At 47.9% G+C, this 18,850-nt stretch overlaps 1 protein-coding gene across 6 annotated transcripts in view; it reads left to right on the plus strand.

Annotated features, from left to right (window-relative positions):
* Nucleotides 1-18,850, plus strand: part of EML1 (EMAP like 1) — a 168,503-nt gene that overhangs the window by 28,379 nt on the left and 121,274 nt on the right. Inside the window, exon 1 of one of the 6 annotated variants that reach the window (XM_070514308.1) lies at nucleotides 2,278-2,611. The exons of 3 other annotated variants lie outside the window; for them this stretch is intronic. The gene's annotated coding sequence lies outside the window, so the exon portion shown is untranslated. Of the gene's footprint in view, nucleotides 1-2,277; nucleotides 2,612-18,850 lie in introns of those variants that run through there. 2 more of the 6 variants (XM_070514304.1, XM_070514306.1) reach the window with 2 other exon arrangements.

Consider the following 18,850-nt stretch of genomic DNA (forward strand, 5'->3'; position numbering starts at 1 on the left):
CAAAAAAAAAAAAAGAAAGAAACCCAATACTTACTAGCAATCATGCCCCATTTCCCTTTCTCCCCAGCTCTTGGCAACTATGAATCTACTTTATGTCTTTATAGATTTTCCTATCTTAGGAATTCCCTATAAATAGAAGCATACAGTATGTGTCTTTGTGACTGGCTTCTTTCACTTAACATAACGTTTTCGAGGTTCATCCATGTTGCAGCATGGATCAGTACTTCATTCCTTTTAATGGCTGAATAATATTCTATTATATGAATATCCCACATTTCATTTAACCATTCATCAGTTGACGGACACTTGGATATTTTTCTATTTTGTGGCTATTACGAATAATGCTGCCAATTGGTTCATTTACATATTTTACATTTCTCAACTGAGATGTGCTACATTTTTTTATTAGGACATATTTTTCTTTACCTTATTGAGTATTGTTATAACAGCTGCTTTAAAGTTCTTGTCTAATAATTCCAATATCTGGGTCATCTTATGGTTGGTATCTATCGATTGACTTTTTTCCTTAAAAATGTGTTGCCTTTTCCCGGTTATTCATATGTGGAGTAATTTTGGATTCTGTCCTGGAGGTTGGGAATATTCTGTTGTGGAAACTCTGGATTCTGTGACACTGTTTTGACCAGTGTTGATGTTTTTGTTTCAGTAGGCAGTTGACTTGGTTAGACTCGAACTTGAAACTCTGTGACACTCGTCGGGGGTGGGGGCTCAGTTCTTGGTTCAGACTGCTTGTAACACACCATGCACGTGTGTGGTGTGGCAGTCACCCAGAGACTTGGGCAGACTTTACACACAAAATATGGGCTTCTCCTTCTCTGCCCCTCTCTGTTGGGGAGCTCTTCCTCCTCTCCAGCTACCCTGCTGTCCAAGGCTTCTTCTCCTGATTCCTCTGTCCAGAGGGACAACAGGCCTCCTACTGGAATTTAGCCACCACAAGTGTGTCTGCCCTCAGGGCAAAGCCGCAAAAATGGGAAACTTACCCTATGTGGGTTGATTCTTTTAGGTCTTGATGCTGCTCCAAAACCGGCCCGCTTTTATTTATTCTCTAGGGACCTCAGGATGTTGTTTTGTTCTTTTGTCCATAGTTTGTAGATTTGTAGATGTTGTCTGCAAGAGGGTTGGTTTGTCAGGAATTTACTCCTCCATACAGAAGCAGAACACACATATATATATACTTGAATATACGTATGTATTTGAATATATATTTTGAACACATACATTTGAATATATATTCAAATACATACACATTTGAATATATATTTGGAATAAAAGGTTTATGAATCAATACTTACCCTACTACATGTCCACATGCGATACACTCTGATGTTTTCTGCTCTGTTCCACAAGATTTCATTGTAAAGGTGCTGGTCTCGGTCCCCTGCTGAATGGATTTCCTGACCCGTGAGTGTGTCACAGCCTGCAGCCTGACCCACGTGCTCTGCTGCCGGGCAGACCAGGAGCAGGAGCTCTGACCGTGAGAGCTCGTGAGATGAATAAAACCCAGCCCAGGGTTTAGAAGATGTTGCATCCTGAACATCTCAGGAGCAGGGTGGCCTCAATGCTGTCCCCACAGGTGGGGAGCACATCTGTGTCCCTTCCCCATCCACATTTCTCCAGGAGCCAACAGCGACCAAAGCCCAAAATGAGAGTCCTTCAGGGTCCAGATTTTGCACTAAACCATGATCCACAGACTCACACGTCCCCGGCCGGCCAGGGCAGCAACATAAGACTGCCAACTTTTGATTTGGCTAATAAGGACACTTAAAAATAATGACCATCCACTCTAGCCATTATTTCATAAAAGAAAGGCTATTTTACCGCCAAAAATGTCAGATGAATAATCTCAGAATAAGACAAAGTCTTGAAATTAGATACATTTTGTGCCACGAAAATCTCACTCCACATTTTCCTCACCATCCATGGATGGGTGTTCGGAGGCATCTGTTCTGGGCAGGGCCACAGGAGGCCAGAGCTGGAAAGACACTAGGAGGGCCCAGAAGCCACTGCCCTCCTGTGTCAGGCCCAGAGAGGGGTAGACATTTGCCCAGGATCACACATCTGGGAGAGAAAAGATGTTTTCCAGTTTTTCCACAGGTAATTCTCTGCCTAAATTCCAAGTCACTGTGACTGCAGAGACGCAGGTGCTCACTCCCAGCTCCCTCTCTGCTCTGAGGACTCCCCAGGCCACTGAGCTCATTTCACTAACCGCAGCCGTTCCCTGGAGGTGGCCTCCTTTGCCCTACTTGCCATCACCCAGATAGGCAGGGTCTCACTGCAGAGCACAGAAGCACCGATGGGAAGAGGAACCAGCCAGGCCGAGGTGGACACCGCTCCCCCCTCACAGACCCACCCTGCTCCCCTGAGCAGCGCTGGAGGCTGGAGATCCATTAGTGCCTGCATAATGGATGCCTCCTTCCCGCTTCTTGGAAATCGCCAGCCCATCCTGCTTAATGGCCTCCAGAAAAGTCAGACGCAGGCACTCTGCTCCTAAGGCCGGTCTCTGCCTCCCCATCTCCCCTCGGAGGAGGGGCAGCGGGCTGCTCTCACAGGGAGGAACTGGCCTGGTGTCTTTCTTCTGCCTGACGAAGACTGGGTGAGCCTATTCCCCCCTCCCACCCTCCGGCTGTCCTGCTGAGGGGCTGGGGAGCCTCTGACCCACACTTGGGGGTGGGCGGGAAGGGCTTGGCCCTGGAGAAGAGCGCTTTGCAGGGCTCAAGGGCAAACAGGGTGGGAGGGAGGTAAGCAGGCTTCCAAGGGAGTAGCTGAGGGCTTGGAGGGGACAGAGTGGGATTCTAGAGGTGGGGGACTTTCCCTGGCTCTCAGAGGGACTCTGCTCACCAGAGACAGCAGTGCGGGGGTGGCCTGGTGACCTCTGCACTAACACCTGCCCACACTCCTCACCAGGAGGTTCCTGGGCATCTTGGGGCATGGCTGGGCCCAGCGTCAGCTGGTACACCCTGGTTTGGACGTGGCGATTGTTACAGGATGCCAGTATTTCTGTAGTGCTCAGTACTTCTGTAATGTGGCCCTGCTCCCCAACCCTCCGCTGAGTGCGTTCTTTTCTCCTGCCGCCCAGCCTGCTCTTCCGGGACCCCTAAGCATGTCCAGCGAGAAAATGGTTCCTGCCTCGCACATCAGGGGACCCCAGGCCCCTGCTCCAGCGCTGGCCGTTAGGTTGCTGCACATTTTGAAAAATCCTTTGGGGCCTGGCACATGTACGTGTTCAGCTGCATGACTGAGGGCTGGTTTGCAGCCCTGGTACAAGCCCTGCCTGCTCATGGGGGCAATCCAAGGATGTCAGCCGTGCTCATCGGTGACCCGCAGGCCGAGGGGGCAGGAGCCGTCTTGCTGTGTCCACGGGAAGCCAGAGGGTGGGGAGCAGCTGTGGGGAGGGAAGACTGGAAGAGCGGGTGTGTTGCCAACATCCCCCTGAATGGGAAAGAAAGTTGGGAGTGGAAATTTTAATTGCAAATCCCACTGACAGCCTGACTTTAAGGGAAGAGATGAGCTAAATTTAACCTAGCCAGTTAGAGAGCCAAAAATGCAATTTACTAATTAGCTTAAAATGGAAACTAGTCCAGCTATCATAAAGAGCTTTTCTGGTTACAAAATACAAAAAAAAAAAAAAAAAAAAAAAAAAAAGAGGTCGTTCCTCCCTTCACACTGACACGCATTTTACATTTCAATACTGTTATATAATTAGGAGTGCAGCTTGCTGGCACACCGCCCAAGACACAGAGGCCGAAGCTTCTTGAAAAGTTAGAGGAGCCTGTGTCTCCACATTGAATCTATTTTCTAATTACAGAGCATCAGGAGGGATCCAGCATCTAGATCCAGTCTCTGTTCTCAGGGAGCTCAGAGCCCAGGAAGTGGACTAGGAAAGTCTCAGAGGACTGGAGTTCACCTGGACAGTCCTAGGGGCTGAGGGCTTCAGAGGGGCGGAGGGACACCTGGCAGGGAGAGAGGTGGGGGTCCCCAGAGTAGGTGGCATTTAGATGCACCTTGAGAGATGACGACTGGGAAAACGGGAAGTGCGTTAGTCTGCTGGGGCTGCCATAAATACCACAGACCGGGCAGCTTAAACCACAGAAATTTATTTTCTCACGTTTCTGGAGCTGGAAGTCCAAGGTCAGGGTGCTGGCAAGTCTGGTTCTGGGGAGGGCTCTCCCCTGGCTTGCAGATGGCCGCTGTCTGGCTGTGTGCTCACACGGAAGAGAGAGCTCTGGTCTCTGCCTCTTCCTAGAAGGACACCAATCCTATCAGATTAGGGTTCCACCCATGTGACCTCATTTAACCTTAGTGACCTCCTTACAGGCCCCACCTCCAAATACATTCACGTTAGGGGTTAGGGTTCAACAGAGGCACTTTGAGGGGACACTATTCAGTCCACAGCAGGGTGCAATGTGGAGAGACAGCCCAATCAAAGCCTGAGATGGGACAGAGTGGCGGTGCATCCAGAGAACAGCAAATGGTCCATTTCACAGGCGAGCGGGCTGAGCGTGGGCCGGCGTGACAGATGCCACACTAGAGAGGCTGGCCGGGCGCATCCCAGTGGCTCACTGGCCAGGCTTCCTCTTCCTCCAGCAGGCAGTGGGGAGCCACCGGGGACTTTTGAGCCAGGCGGTGATTGCATTAGTGCCACGCTTCAGCAGACCAACCTGGCCGCCGTGCGGAGGACAGCTTTTCATTACTGTGGGATGTATTTCACTTAATACAATTTTTGAACCAATTTGAAAGGCATGCCTAATACATGAGTAGAATTTCTGAGGCTCTTCTGTTTCCCACATAATGGCAGTATTGGGATAACAATGAGGACTTTGAATAAAACATTTCATAGATTCATCCAGGACGTTATAAATAGTCATGGCATAAAAGGTAACATTTGGGAGAAAGAGCATTTTCACAGCAAATTTTCATGATACGTTTTATGTGTATACTCTTCCAACTAAAACAGATGGTTTTTCCAAACGATGGCTATCTTTTTAAGAATGTTTTCCTGCTGCTCTAATTTGGTGCCATAAAATGTCCTACAGGCAAAAATAAAATCCTAGCAGGTAACGCAGTCATTCAAATATTAAATACACACAGGAGGTTCTTCTGGGTGCCTGTACAGATGAAGTTGAAAGGAGGCAGTTATATCTTGTAAATGGAGAAATGTAAAAACTTGTGACATTAATTAGTGCAGAACCCCACTGATGTATAGCTGAACATTTTACTATTCCATTTATCAGATATAGTTAGTTTTTAATCACTAAATGACATTGTCAAGAATGCACATAATACTGTAATTAAGGACCACATCTCAGGATATGATAGTAAATTCCTATTTGTTGTCATTAGTAATATCGGTCATAAATGAATTCTCCTCTTCCCAAATGGCGATGTCACCCATAAATTTGTTCTCAAACTACGTTTTCTGCTGCCACATCTACTTCTCATCAGAGTGGCCAATATATGAAAATACGAATAGACACATTGACATATTATGTGGGAATTTTTGTTTCCTGAAAGATTTATCATAAGACCCCTTTAAATCGCAAGCTCCAGCCACACGTTGTCCCAAGACTTCAATTGATTTACAAACGTAGAATTTAGAGTTCTTCAGAGACCCATCTCATGCGCAAAACAAAGTAAAATGGCGCTTAAATCTTGAACCTCCCTGAAGTTTTTCTTATTAAAAGGAAGGGTCCTTTAGGGACTGCCACTGAGCCTTTGTCTTCATGGCGCATAGACCCTGGCCTGCAGAAGAAGGCTCACAGGAGACGTCTGCAGGACGAGTGAGCGAAAGAGCAAAATCACCCAACTGAAGCTTAGGAAGTTAGATCAAAATGCACATAAGATTTTAAAGTTCATTTAAATTTTTTAAAGTCACTACACATATTTTTAAATATCAAGTCATTCTGCAAAGCTCAAGACAAAAAAAAATAGCAGTTACCTTCCTCCATTTCCCACGCCTTCCCCACACCCCCACTTGCCAGAAGCAACTGCCACTTTCACATACTTTATCCATTCCTTTGCTCTGTATTTCTTTTCCTTGAAATAGCGTGCGTACACTGATACATGCTGATTTTCCAGGTTCAGGAATTTGTCTGTTAACATCCCACAGAAGATGAAGACAGTTCTCTTTCGCATCTCTCACTACAAACCCACACGTGCACACACACTTCTCTCCATCCTCCCAACATAGATGTCACAGTTTTTTATTTGATTGTTGTGTGTTTATATTATTATGACTCTGGAACACGACTCATAGTTAAGCTGTATAGGATATAATTGAATTTTCTTTCCTCTACCATGTTTTGTTTTCCTGGAGTAAGTCTTCTGTTTTCCATGTATCTATCGCTAAGTCATCCCCCAATACTCTGGCTTATCTATAAACCTCCCTTCAATAGTTTTCAATTCCATCTTCTTGGTGGCATTTCTGCAAAGTCTCTGTCCTCCGGCTGCAATCTGACTGGCTGCCTCCTAGCACAATTGTGACTGTTCATTGCCCAGTTGCTGTCTTGGGATCCCTTGTCTCATTTTCCTGGAGATTCCTTTCATTCTCTCCTGGGTTCAACGCCTTGTTTCCCACCCTATGTCTTCTTCTTTCTTGACAACTCTCTCATTTTGGTGTAGCACATCCTGCAGTAGCTTTCTGAGAAAGGAGGGGAGCTAAGGCACGAGCTAAAAACACAGGAGCTAAGTTTTGGGGTTGAGACTTGCATGACGGAAAATATCTTTATTCTACTCACACACTTGATTTGATGGTTTGTTAGGGCCTGTGATTATAGGTTGAAAATAAATATCCCTCAAAATTTTATTTAATTGCATTTCTTTATTGTCTCCTAGCTTCTCTCCTTGCTGTTCAGAAATCCAATGCCATTCTGATTCTTAATCCTTTGTCTGAGACCTGTTGTTTCTCTCTGGAAGCATTTTGAACGTTTTCCTTATCTCCAGTATTCTAAATTGTCACAGGGAAATAAAATTTGGTGTGTGATTTATTTTCTCTCCATTTTGCTGAACACTTAGATTCTTTCAACTTAGAAATTCATGTCTCTTTGTTCTGGGAGTTTTTCTCGAATTATTTCTTTGATGATTTCCCTCCCTCTATCTTCTTCATTTTCTCTTTCTGAAACTCCCATTATTCAGACATTGAACTTCCCAATATGATTATCAATTTTTCTCCTATTTACTATATTGCTTTGTCTTCTTCTTTTGTTTTCCTGAGAGATTTCCTTAACCTTATTTTAGAGTCTTCTGCAGAGATTTTATTTCTACTGTCATATTTTTAACTTCCAAAAACTCTTCTTTATCACCCTATTTTAGCATCTTATCGTGGTTTTGTGGGTGCAAGAACTTCATGCTTTGAGGATGTTGACGATAGTTTTATTTCCTCTGTTCTCTGTATTGTCTGTTTCCTCATATCCCCACTTCCTTTTTTCCTTTTATATTTTCTCAAATGTTTAGAGATTCTTGGCTGTCCGTTCAAATTTTAGAGAGGAGCCTTCAAAAGCTGCCTGGAAACTGCATCCACAGAGGAGACAGCACCAGGAGGACTTTCCTGTGATTCCCGATCTTCCCTACCTCCAGGTCCTTCCTGAGAGTTCGTCATATTCTTTAAAGAAGGGTCTTCCATGCTCTTGTCTGCAGAGCAGACACTTGGCTGCCAGGATTCTGGGAGCTCAGGGTGTGAAGGGACTGGGACGAGGTCTCACCAGTCAGCGGTCGGCGGTCACTTCTTTCTCATCTTCGGGATGGTACCCCTGGTATCCATTTGTGCAGAGAACCCCTTAATTCACCTGTTTGAGAGATTAACCCTCCCATCTTCTGCAGGGAGACGAAGGAGACTGGGCAGGGGTCTGACTGCTTCTGCATGAGTCACCTGGGGCCACTGTGACAAAATATCACAGCCTGGGGGGCTTCAACAGCAGAAATTTCTCACCGTTCTGGAGGCTGAAGTCCAAGATCAGGCTGCCAGCATGGTGGGTGCCTGGCGAGAGCTCTCTTCCTGGCTTGCAGACGGCCACCGTCTCAATGTGTCCTCACATGGCAGAGAGGGGACAGAGAGATCTCTTCCTCTTCTTATAAGGTCACCAAACATATCAGATTGTGGCCCACCCTTATGACTCATTTAACCTTAATTGCCTCCTAAAAGTCCTGTCTCAAAATATAGTCACATTGGGGGTTAGGGCTTCAAACTAGGAATTTGAGGGGACACAATTCAGTTCACAGCGACTTCTTATGCAGGCTTTTGGCCAATCCTCCTGTGACCCCACTTCCATAGGCGCCTGGTGCTGGCAGTTCCCGAACCTCTGGGGGTGCTGTGGTGAGAAGTGGTGTGCTTCTTGGTTGTCCCAACATTACCAGCTTCAGTTTCAGCTGGTTTGGGGCAAATGAGACCCTGCCTCTCCTCTCCTGCTTACCAGATTGCAAGTGTATTGAGGTCATCTCCTCTTCCATCCTCTCTGTCCTGTGGGTATGAGGAGTTACAGCAGAACGTGGAGATAAACACCTGGGCTCAATCCACTGCCTGTCCCTGGAAAGCCACTCTTAGAACTTCTTTACGAGGATGATTATGTTGCCAACAAATATTTGTTGAACAAATGAATGAAACCTCACATTTTCGGTGGCTTTTCACCCATCTCGTTCTACTGACCCTCTCGCCCAGGAGACGTGGCATCCTTCCTTCTTTCCAGGGAGGCTCCCCCGCACACTGTGTCCTCCGGAATTCTGTTCCAGCAGCCATCTCCTTTCTCCTGGAATTATCACCAACTTCCCCTCCTCTGACTCTTTCCTCCTCCTGTCAACCACGCTTGCTCTTCCCACCCTGACAGCGCCCCTCCTGTCCATGCTGCCCCACAAGGTGGGTTTTGCAGCTCTTTTCTCCTCTCCCCGTCTGACTGCCTGTTTCCTGGCCTCCTCCAGCCACCAGGCCTTGCCACGGCTCATCTGTCCACTTTCCACATCCCCACTGGCATCTTCTTTGCCAAGACACGGGCTTCTGCCTGCACTTCCCTCACTTCCTGACATCCCACTCTGCTCATCACTCATTCCTTCTCAGACGAGATCCTCCCTTGGCATCTTCTGCGTCAACAACCCGGTTCAACCAGCCAATTCCCCATCCACCTGGGAGGACGGGCTGTGGCCACACCCCGGCTCTCACTGTCTCACCTGGAACTACGCCAGCGCCTACTAGTTTGTCTTCGTGACTCCAAAGTCCCCTGGTCCAGTTTACATGCACTTCCCCATCAGTCTTCCTGAAGCACAGTCTAATTGTGAGGCTTCCAAGGGGCTCCCTATTGCCCATGTGCCAAGCCTAACCCTTTAGTATGGGGTCCCAGGCCCTCTGCAATGGGGCCTGATGCCTCCAGTCTGACCTCCTTGTCCCATCCTTGACTTGAATGGAGCTGGATGGTTCATCATTTCCCAGACACACTGGGCATGCGTTTCTAGCCTGTGGATGATGTTACTTCCTTTCTCCACTTATCTCATCTCCCAGATCCATCAAAGCTGGAGCTCTGGCCCCATCTGCCTCCTAGATTCCTTCTCTGTCTGCCCCAGCCACTGGGGCCTCAGTCATCCTCATGCCTTCATTTATCCCAAGCCCAAGCAGCAAACACTTTCTGAACATGTCCTGTGAGTAAGGCACAGTTGGACCCAGAGTCTGCACCCCACAGGATGAGGTTCGAGGCCTCACCCTATCTTGGGGTGTTCTTCCTTCTTGTCCCCAACCAGAGTGTTTTTGTATTCTTGGGTAAAGTCTTCCTTCCTTCCCCCCGGGCTCTCTTATTCCATCCTCAGCTGCAGAAGTGGCAGTTCAGAGGAGAAGAGTGAGGTTTGGGGCCTGTTGGGAACAGATTTAAATCCCATCTCTACCACCCACCAGCTACGTGCCCTTAGGCCAGGCACCTGCCCTCTGCTCACAAGGGAGCTCCCCACATGTAAAACTGAGGCAGTACTCCCTACCCCACGGGAGTGTAGCATGGACTGGTGCCAATGCGTGGACGGTGACTGGGACGTCCCTTCAGTGGGTTCCTGTGTGCTCAGTCCCCTCCTGTGTGTTTCGGTGTATTCCTGTGTGTTTGCTCCCCTTCTGGACTGTGAGACCCTCGGGGCCAGGCTTAGTCGCCTTTGTGTCCCCTGTTCCTGGCACAGAGTGGGCACTCGGTGTGTGCAAATGAGTGAACCAATGGTCAGCACCCAGAAGCTGGGTGTGATGAAGAACACAGTGAACACACCCAGGACTGAGGGAGGTGGAGCAGCATCTTACAGTGGCCTCCAATCAGAGCACCCTTTAACCTTTGCCTTAACTAGTGGGATAGCTGGAGTCTGGGGTCCCTAGGGAAAATTTTTGGCAAGAATTCCAAGACCCTTTGTTAATTACAAATAAGTGTTGCGTATCTAGATTCGGGGATGAAAACGCCTGTGGTGGGGGTGGTGGGAAGGGACCAGGCAAACCTCAGAAGCAGATCTTTTGCTTGACTTTCCTGATAAATATTCAGATTTCCAGCAACTTCTCTTTATTTCTTGCAACTCTGATGCTGTGAGGCATCTTAGGATGGCATTTTAAATATGTATGAATCTCAATAATTTTTTTCAATGTGCAATATGGATAGGTTCTAAGTCTTTCCATGTTAGCTAGGATAACCATATAATTTGTCATCCACACCAGAATATTTCAGAGTCAAAGGGGAACTGTTAATGATTACCCAGGACACAGGCATAAACCCGGTCTGCCCCAGCACTGGAATGAGTAGTTGACCTAATATGAGCGTGTTTACTCTGTGGTTAGTCAGTGGTATGCCAAGAACTGCCATAAAACCTCATGGGCAACACGATGGAGCAAACGAACAGAAATTCCTGAAAATGACATTGTTCAGTGGAGATGCTGCAACTGATATTTTGTTTAAAATCTACTGCACTACCTGTCTTACGGTATGAATGACAGACAAGTATAACGTCGAGTTTCCTAAATGGAACGACATTTCTGAAAAAGAAGACCAACCGAATATGGCTTTTAATTTTCCACTTCAATTCAGACACTTCAAAATATGTAAATTCTTCTGATTGATCCAAATCATTAGGAATGCTTTTGAGTGAATAACTTACTGGGGAAAAAAGCCATGGGTTTCTCAGATAATAAGGAGTCTTCATATCTATTTGAACTGTTAATAAATTATCTGTGGAAGGCTCTGAAGCTCAGGCACTGCAGGATCGACTGTGTGGGGACAGGGTAAGGAAGTTGGAGAGGCCTTTGATAAGGCTGTTTATCACACAGAGCTGTTTCTCGCCCAGTGCCTCTCACCCACCCCAGCCCACCCAGGCCAGATGGTGCACAGGTTGTCAGGGAGCTGGGTTCACCATGCTACGGATATGCCACCTTTATGAGAGGCGCCGTAGACCTGCCTCCCCAGGGGACGACGAGGTTCCCAGCCAGGGGTGAGGCCAGGGAGAGCGCTATGGAGACTCCACGTTGGCCACTGTGGGAGGATTAACCAACACAAAGTGAAGAGCAGAAGCCCTGCCTCATGGCTCCCCACGTGCTGACAGTCCAGCTTCTACAGAGCTATAGAAGGCAGGTTGGTTTCGCACAGAGGAAAGGTACTGACTGCCACCAGCAAGCGAGGAGACAGGGACTCCAGCAGCACAGCGAGGAGGCAGCATGTGAGAGAGGCCCCCACATGGAGCAGAAGGACAACACGGCCAACAGCGGGAATCACACAAGCAAAGCCCCGGGGGTGGACGACTGTGGGGTGTCTGGGAAAAGGAAAGCAGTGTGGATTGTCTGGGGGCAGAAGATGCAGGAGCTGGAGGCGACGGGGCCATGAAGGACTCTGAAAACCAGTCTGCGTATTTAGGACTTAGCTCTGCGAGTTTCTTTCCCTCCGATGAGGAGAATTATCTTAAAAGTAGAAAGAAGTGAAGAAATGTCCTTTGGGAGCAATTGTCAAGAACCCAGGACAGGTAAGAGACGGCTGAAGGACTGCTGAGTTACCGTGAAGATGTTCTCAGGTCTCCACAAACCCTCTTGGATTTGGCCAGATGGGAGTTGCAGAAAACTGGGAAGGGGAGAATGTCATAATTTTCCAAAAAGCAGAAAAAGTTGGGTTCTGGAAAACGTAGATGATAAGTTTGATATTAATATGGGTGTTCTGAGCAAAAACTTGCACAGATCTCTGAAGAGCTCGTGCGTGCGCTCTTGGAAGGAGATGTGGTTCCCGAGAGCCAAACCAACCTCGTTTCCTCTTTCCATAGCGTTGCCAGGCTGGATTCACAAAGCCTTGGTAAAGAGTCTTCACAAAACCCTGTGGATGGTTCGGAGAAAGATAGGCTGGGTGAACAAACAATTGGAGGGGTTCCATATTTAGTTGGACAAACAAATCCAGAATATTGACAAATAGATCAATGGAGACGTGGCTGGGGAGGCATCTCCCGAGCTGTGCACGGAGCTCCACCCTCCTCTGTGCTGCTAATGTGTTTGTCGATGACAAGGATGAAGACATGCAAGGGTTTGTTATGGCACATTCCCTGCTGTCAAAATGCTGATGCCTTAGACGCCAGATTGAAGAGTTTCAAAGATTTTGGTTGGTTAAAAGGATGGACTGAAACCAACAAAATGACATTTCACATGGATAAAGATAAATCCTGTCTTTAGATTTTAAAAAAATCAATTAGCTCAGTACAGAATGGAGAAGACCCAAAAGCAGTTCATTTGAAAAGACTGATAGGTTTGTAATTGACCAGAAGTTCAATAGGACGAACAGTAGATATCCTGGCTGTAACACAGACTTCAGTGGCATCCATAGAATCATAACATCCAAGTTATTAAAGGGAAGTGCCACCCAGGTCAGTCCTCTGAGGTCATTGTTTTCAGCTCTGGGTACCAGGATTCAGGAGAAAAGAGCCCCGTTGAGTGGTGAGGGCATCTATGCAGACGAGGGGTCTAGAAACTACGTCCCGTGATGGACAGGGAGGAAAAGGCGAACTTTACCCTGGAGAAGATGAGGGCACTCTTCAAAGCGTTTGAAAGCCTATTGCGTGTAATGGGCAACTGACTTTGTCTAAAGGGTTCATTCATTCATTCACTCAGTGATTACTCAGTGCAACTACTTTCAACATCATGTCAAGCATGATAGGTGTTAGAGACAACTAATTTCCTGGGAGAGATGAACACACACACACACACACACACACACACACAAATACACACAAGTTCCTACAAGGCAAGGCAGATTGACCTAAGGGATACGGGACAGTACCAGCAGATGTGGGAGTGCGGCGGACAGGATTGCTCACGAGGCCAAGGCCTTGCAGAAGGGGCGGCTTCTATGCTGGCAGGCGGGGAAGGCAGGCCCTCGGGACTCGGACTCGGAAACAGCATGGGCGGAGGTCCAGAGCATTCAAATGCATGCCGTGTCTGAGAGTCAGGGCTAGAGTTGCTGATAGCATGGCGTGGCCGGAGCGTGTCGGATGCCAAGACAGCATTTGCAGCAGGAACACAGCAGACCTGAAGTCCACGCCAAGATGTTTGCACTTAATGGGGTAGGCAACAGAGAATGAAATGACATCGTTAACCCCTTCACTCAGGCAAGTTAATCCTGGGGTAACAAGACAGACGTGGGGACACCAGGACACAGGCAGTTACGGCAACATCTCAGAACAGACAGAAGCCTGCACCAGGACAGAGAGAGATGCAATCAACCAGACAAAAGCAGAATCAATGAAGGATGTTTCGGGAAGGGCGATTTGGGACAAAAATAACCAACAATCTTGGTAATCACTCAAGCTCTTCAACTTAGGCTGAGAGAGCGTCTGTCAGGGATGTTGTGGAAAAGCACACCTGCGTCGGAAGGCCGGTGGGAGACCACGAAGGTTAATGTTCTTTATTGATGCTGAGATGGGTGATTGCCTCTCGTTCTATAGAGTAACAATCTTATCATGTGAAAGTGTATTTTGTATTTCAACATCAGAAATGAATGATGTCCCAAGTCTGTGGAATAACCAATCCTTGACTTTGAGATTCTACACTAACTGTATTCGTTTGCCAGGGCTGCTGAAACAAAGTACCACCCACGACGCCAGAAAGCCATTGTCGCACAGTCTGGAGGCTGGAAGTCCAAAGTGAAGGTGTGGGCAGGGTTGGTTCCTTCCGAGGGCTGTGCGGGAAGATCTCTTGGCCTCTCCTTGGCTCCTCCCGGTGTCCTCATATGCTCTTCCCTCTGTGTGTGTCTGTGTCCCAATTTCCTCTTCTTATACGGACACCAGTCATGTTGATTAGGGTCCACCTAACGACCTCACTTTAACTTGCCTACCTCTGGAAGACCCTGTCTCCAAATAAGGTCACCTTCTGACATGCTGGGGATGAGGACTTCAATGTATGAATGGGGGTGGGGGGGACATGATTTAACCCATAATACTAACTGAGGAGCAACTTCTCTTTGCTCTTGGAATAAAATCAGAACCCCTTTTGAGGAGGCCCTCCACTTCCGGCCACAGGAACCCCCTCAGTTCCTCAGAAAAGCCTGATTTGCCTGAAGCAGCTTCCGCTTGCCCTCTGGCCTCTGCCGCTCGGGCTCCATCTTCTGCTGCTCAGTCCAGTTCAGACCCTCCGGAATAATCTGAAATCCTTCCTTCTGTTTTTGTTTCAGAGCACTTACTGCAATTTGTAATGATACATTTATTTGTATAATTATTACGTCTGAATGTTTCCTAGACTTTGTGACCTACACGGAGAAATACGTTTTACACCGCCGCTCAGAGCACACACAGACATTTCAGGCAAAGACCAATGCTTCAAGTAAAAAGTACTTGTTCTGCCTATGTTCAGTGCACTCTGATATTTCTTATTCTGTTGCATTTTTTTTCTTGTGGTAAAACATGCATAACACAAAATTTGCCATTTCAACCATTTTTAAGTATATGGTTCAGTGGCATTAAGTACATTCACGTTCTTGTGCAACCACCATCCATCTCTAGAACTTTCTCACCACCTCAAATAGAAACTCTGTCCCCATCAAACACTAACGCCCCCTGGCACCCCTCATTCTACTTTCTGTCTCTATCAATTTGACTATCCTAGGGACCTTGTGTAAGTGGAATCATGCAATATTTGTCTTTTTGTGACTGGCTTACTTCACTTGGCATAATGTCCTCAACGCCCATCCATGCTGTAGCGTGTTTCAGAATCTCCTTCCTTTTTAAGGCTGAATAATATTCCATCATATGGATATACCCCATTTTGTTTATGCATTCATCCATAGACAGACACTTGAGTTATTCCCACATTTAGGCTCTTGCGGATAATGCTGCTATGAATACGGACGTACAAATCTCTCTTCCAGATCCCGCTTTCAATTCCCTTGGGTCTATGCCCAGAGTGGAATTTTCTATTTTTTAAAGTGTTGACGTGACTCTTTAAATTGACTTCATGGCCACCTGCAGTTGGGAAAGTGCTGTGGTCATGTGCTGTATCCTCAGCCCCAAGGACGGTGCCTGGACTGTATAACCATCTTTGGAGGAATATTGACTTAAACAAAAGATGCTCACGTCTCTGGGTAATTTTTTTTATTACTTCTTTATGAATAAAGGCTACAGGGCTCCCATTTTCTTTTCTCTTTTACACATGTTGCGCAAACCCTGCTATTAATGCCGCCGAGCACCGTGGTTATATCGTCCTAGAGTGTGCACATCACTTATTACAAAGACAGTTTTTGGACTCAGACCATAAATTATCTCAAAATGCCGTGGAGTAACAGTCTGTTAAAATGTATGGGCGCAAAATCTCACATTATTAATTAAGTTTTCAGAGATTTCTCTTGCGCTTTCTCCATAGATCTTTTTTAATGCTGTGGAAATTATTCCTAATTGACTTAACATGCATATCCTTGTAATTATACTAAACTTTGCTTTTTTTAGAGTAAGCTTTTACCATTGTGGGAAAAAACATAGCTGCTTAATACTCTAGGTTCAGAGTGTAATGACCATCTTTATCTTCTCAAAAGCAAGTGGACTGAATTCTTAATTGTTATTTGTAATTTTGCTCTAGTGGAAGCAAAATCTGCTAAGAAAATTTCCAGCTCAATTTTTCTCCTGTCCCACTTCTGAATTTTCTTTATTTCCTAACCTTTCTTAGTTGGGGCGACCAAATAGTATACCTTTAACATTATAAATCAAGAATACTGGCATTCTTAAAGAAGACCATCTTTTAATTTTTTTCGAGGACAATTAGCCCTGAGCTAACATCTGCTGCCAATCCTTTTTTTTTTTTTCTGAGGAAGACTGGCCCTGAGCTAACATCCGTGCCCATCTTTCTCTACTTTATATGTGGGATGCCTGCCATAGCATGGCTTGACAAGCGGTGTGTAGGTCCGTACCCCGGATCCAAAGCGGCAAACCCTAGGCCACCGAAGCAGAACGTGTGAACTTAATCACTGTGCCACTGGGCCAGGCCCCATCTTTTCATCATTTATTCATGATTATCACTTCCTTTCCAAGTTGAAGAATGCCACTCATCAGCTTTTTATACCAATTATCCAATGTGTCCTAACGTACAAAACCGCAAAGCGGAGGTGAGAGAGCATAAAGATTGGAGCAGAAGGGGGAAAGATGGGAAATGAGAAGACAGAGCAGGGCACAGGTAAACGTGACCTGTGTGAAGCCTCACCCCTCAAAAGCCTCCTCTCCGTAGCACTTGCCTCTTGCCTTAGAGAGGCAGAAGGTCCACCTGCACTGCCGGGGGAGGGGCTTTCATGACCCTCTGCCCTCTGTATTTGGCCCCCATTTCCTTTCCCTGCCAAAGCTCTCAAACGCACATGTACACATGCGCCTCTTTTGATGTCCGGCAGCCCGGCTCCGTCCCCACTGCTCACCAAGATGCTGCAGGTCACCTGCGAGCCTTCTGCCACCAGACAAAGGGGTCTTTTCCCACCCTCGTCCTCCCTGACCCATCTTGCAGACAACCCAGTGGAAAGACCCACCTCTTTGCAGCCGTCTGTGCTCTCAGCTTAATGAGACGCTACCCTAAGCTGATTTTTCTGCCTCTCTGATGGCTCCTTCAGAAGTGCCTTCTTGCCTCCCTTTCCAAGGCTCTGCCCAGCTCCTGTCCAACCTTCCCTTTTCTCCTTCATTTACAACCTCTTTGCTGACAACTCCCAAATCCCACTAGTGTCACTGGCGAGCTGGTCTTCAGCTCCAATTGCTACAGGGCATTTCTAATGGGAGGGGCGCTGTCCTCCTTGGCCTCCTGTCTCTCCAGCTGTATGGTCCTACAGCAGGTCCCTCTGGCCTGCCCCTCAGTCTCTTTCCTCTCTCTGACTGTCCAGGCCCTCAGTGCCTCGTTTCTGGGGCGCCGCAGACACTCGGGGCTGCTCCGGGCCAGGCCCTGGCCCCTGCAGTCCAGTTTGTGCACAGGCTCATCTCTGACACGCTCTCATCAGCCGTGTGCCTGCGTGCAAGCCTCCTGCCTCCTCTGCCTCCTGCCGGGTCTGGTTCAGGCTCCTCTGCCCCCTCTTCCCTGGCCCCTTTCTCTCGGTCCTCTCTTTTTTCCTGCTTATCTGCCATAAAAGCTGTCCATTCATGTCAGTTCAGCCCTTTGGCTTATTAGCAGGCCCTGCTTCTTTCCTCCATGGTCACTAACAATGTCCTTCTCACTGACCTTCAAACACTGGGTCACCATCAAACCAACAGCACCTGTAACCCTTCAGCCTCCACCCACCTGTCTTCTTCCTGTTAACAATCCTCTTCCGTGCTTGGTCTCCCTGACTAGGACAAGGATAAGTGCTTCAACCGCTCCCTTCTGCCTGGAGCATCTAGTGCCAGTTGTGGCTAACCCATAATGTCACGCTCACTGACAGAGCCCCATCCCTGACCTTGCCTCTGCTTCTGGAAAGACAGGCCTCTCTCCACCTCTGAACCCTGCTGAGGCCCACAGATTTTCTTAGTAGTGACTTATTGCTCAGTTCTCATTTCTCCTGCGGGTGTTCAAGCTGCATGAGTTAATAACTACAACTTGAAACCATTCAGAATTTATTTGTAAGTGATTTCTAATTATTGTGCAACAAGAAGCACAAATGTTTCTCCTGGACCGGTGAGAAGATTATCTAATTGACTCTTCTCTTCTCTTGCTTCCCCACTTGTGTACCAGCATCTCCACTTCAGGCCGTGGGTCTGACACTCAAATCACTAACCCAGCGTGTGGATGTGTGGAGGGGGAAAGTTACAAACTGTGGATCTGTGCGTTCCTCCTGCTACGGCATTTTGTCCTCACTCCGTCTTTCTGAGATAAGATAAATACAGACCTCCTTGGGTCCTGTAACAAGTTAACAAGTGTGTAATGTGACAAATCTGCACCCCGGGGGCGGATCAGAAGAGGACAGAAGGATGGAGCAGATGTTTTAGCTCCTTAACCGCCGCAGACTTTCCAGCCTGATACTATCCAGGCTTCTTTTTGAAGCGGGAAGCCGCATCTTTCTCCGCTCGTGAGTAAAGGTTCGCGCGGAGTCACCAGCCCGGCGCTAATTCTCCCTTGAGGCAGGGCCTGGCCCCGGCGGAAAAGCGTGTGGAAAGAGGGGCGCGCCTCGCAGGACGTGGCCAAAAGTGGAGTTGCTCCGAGGTGCAAACGCGGCTGAAATGGGCTCGCAAGTTGTCCATGTTTGGTCCTGGCCCTGCCCGCGGGCGCGGGGACAGCGCCTCCGGGGAGCGCGGGCTTCGGCGTGCGCAGGAGGGGTCCCCGGGCGCCCCCGCTCCCCGCGTCGCCGCCGCCGCCGCCGCCCTCCCCGCCTCTGCCTTTGTCCCCGCGCCCCCCGCGCCTCGCCCTCCCGGGGGCGCCGGCGGCCGCGCGCGGAGGCGGGGC

Source organism: Equus asinus, chromosome 7 (assembly GCF_041296235.1).
Source record: "Equus asinus isolate D_3611 breed Donkey chromosome 7, EquAss-T2T_v2, whole genome shotgun sequence".
Classification (NCBI taxonomy): domain Eukaryota; kingdom Metazoa; phylum Chordata; class Mammalia; order Perissodactyla; family Equidae; genus Equus; species Equus asinus.